The 2,386-nt window shown below is 39.1% G+C and overlaps 1 long non-coding RNA gene across 1 annotated transcript; it reads left to right on the top strand.

Annotated features, from left to right (window-relative positions):
* The first annotated feature begins 234 nt into the window (after nt 1-234).
* On the top strand, nt 235-1,437 carry LOC139063817 (uncharacterized). The gene is made up of 3 exons (XR_011517151.1): nt 235-494; nt 585-671; nt 1,128-1,437. It is a non-coding gene; the product is annotated as an uncharacterized lncRNA (long non-coding RNA).
* Nucleotides 1,438-2,386: the final 949 nt, after the last annotated feature.

The following is a 2,386-nucleotide window of genomic DNA, read 5'->3' as shown; positions in this document are numbered from 1 at the left end:
ATTTGGCTGATTTTCGTGGAATAAAACGTGATTTCTGATCAACGCCTTCTTTTACACCAGATGTACATCCACTGATTGTAGCAGCAGAGAGCCTGTGTGTTATTTTACGTGAGTGTGATGTAATCTTAGCATCCAGTAAATAAAGTCCCATATCAGCTAAAATGCAGCGTGACAAAGTCATTATAGTGCGTCAACACAGTGGATTTAATAGAGTTTTAAAGAACAATCTCTGAGTGGAGTGAGGTTAGTTTTTTGTCTCACTGCAGATATAAAAACGAACTCTGCATCAGTCAGACGCAGCAAAGCTCACCGTCTGTATGAGCGTGAGCATCGGAAAGCTGATCAAATTAGCTGTAAAATAATTAAAACAAAAGTAAAAATGTTCCTTTGCTTTTTAGAGTCCACATCCAGAAGACTGGAGCCGTGTTTCACTGACAGGCTGTCAGACTAACGCCCTGATGAGCTCAGCTGGGACAAACTGGTCTGATGTTTAGGTAAGTGAAGATCTGCTTCTCCAAGGCCTTGAGATGCTAGTAAAAAATAATTTAGCCAGCTTGCTAATGTTACTTTTCTTCTCCTCTAAGGAACACAGAACGTTCAGATGTTGAAGCTCACGTCACCTACTGAGGAAGGAGACCCACCAGTAAAGAGATGGTCTGGACCAGACCAAAGTGAGTGATGACACACCTCAGCCACCCTCATCATTAAGAACACCTCACCCCCTGAATCACTCCGTCTGATGACAGCAGAGTGATTTATTTGATGTTTTACTTGTTTAGTCTGTTTAGAAATTATTGAATTACATTATTTTCTGTAAACAACCATCTGATCTGGACGTGTGCAGAATAACTTTCCCCAAGTTCAGCAGCAGCTGGTCTACAAAAACAGCTGCAGCATGTAGTAAGTCTGTCTGCACTGCTCTCTAATGAGCTTCCTTTCATAAGGAATCATTTGTATAATTTTAGTGTCACTATTTTATTACATTTGTAAGAATATGAAGTCACTGCAGCAAAGTGAACTTGTGAACAAACACAAACGTGACTATAAACATGAAAGCTAAAGAAACAACTTTCCTAAAGCTGCTTGTAAACAAAATATGTCATTAAAGTTATTGTCTTTCATTGCAGAATATGGCGATGACATCATGGAACTGGTCTTTGGAAAAGTTTTCCCTGAACCAACTCCGTTTCTAGATGAGGTAGAGAAGATCTGCATCTCACCAACCCTCTGGTCTCAGTATTCAGACAACGGAGGTCTCCCACTGTTATCCAGGACCAGTTTGAAGCCCACATACTGCCCCTCCCTCATCATCAGGAAACATCAATCCGTATCCTGAGGACAACAGAAGACGGCAGGAGGACAGGAACTCTGAGACCTAGATACCACCAGCACCGGGACACAAAGCACCTGTGTGCACAACGCCTGTTTAACTACTAAAGCCTGTTTATTATATTATTCTACTTATTTGCTGTGAGGTTAATACTTAGAAAATTTGTATATTAATGTAAACAATAAAAAAAATCACTGATTGTATGCTTTCTTTTAGATGTAATGGTCCAAACTCAGCCTTGTAGACATTTATTGCATCCTGTAGGTAAATACACAGAACAGGCCCAGATCCAGGATGACCCAGCATGCTCTTCTTCCATTCTGGCTGTTAGGGATTGTATCAATAACTCAATGCCTACTGATGTTTTCACCTAACGGTATTTATTTAGAATGCAGGTAAGATTTAACTATATTTGTTAGCAAAGCAGACTGATCTTGGGAATTTCACTGCAGCACTGATGTCCACCTCTCTGTACACATTAGAGAGAATTACCACTTTACAGCTAAACACATTTAATAAAGATATAGGCTACGCATTGCAGACAATAAAAACAAAGTTCTAAGCATTAGAATTATAATCACATTAAAGAACATTTGGAGGAATGTTCTTTATTTTTGACTAGAATCTCAAATCTTTAAATTAAAATGTAACTGCTTTTTATCCATTTTCAGCCATTAAGACACCCAATATAAAATAAGACTACTTATAAAATTATTTATAATTATATGTATGTATATATATAGATAGAGATCTTAATAAAATATATTCTTTTAATGGTGTTTTAATGAGCTGTATCATTTTTTAAAACATTTTTTATAGAAATAAATAAGCAAGCAGCATTCCTTGTGTGTGCGCGCGTGCGCGAGCCTGCTCGCTTGTCTCGTCGGCCGTGACGGGTGTGTGTGTGTGTGCGCACGTGCCTGCTCGCTTGTCCCTCCGTCGGCCGTGACGGGTGTGTGTGAGTGACTACAGACAAATGCATGAGAGAGTTAGCAGCCTTGAAACAGCTTGATGAACTACTCTCCCCACATGTTTTAAAAATGCTAATATGCTATG

This window comes from Nothobranchius furzeri, chromosome 18, assembly GCF_043380555.1.
Source record: "Nothobranchius furzeri strain GRZ-AD chromosome 18, NfurGRZ-RIMD1, whole genome shotgun sequence".
In the NCBI taxonomy this organism is placed as follows: Eukaryota; Metazoa; Chordata; class Actinopteri; order Cyprinodontiformes; family Nothobranchiidae; genus Nothobranchius; species Nothobranchius furzeri.
This window is presented reverse-complemented; position numbering and strand designations above follow the sequence as displayed.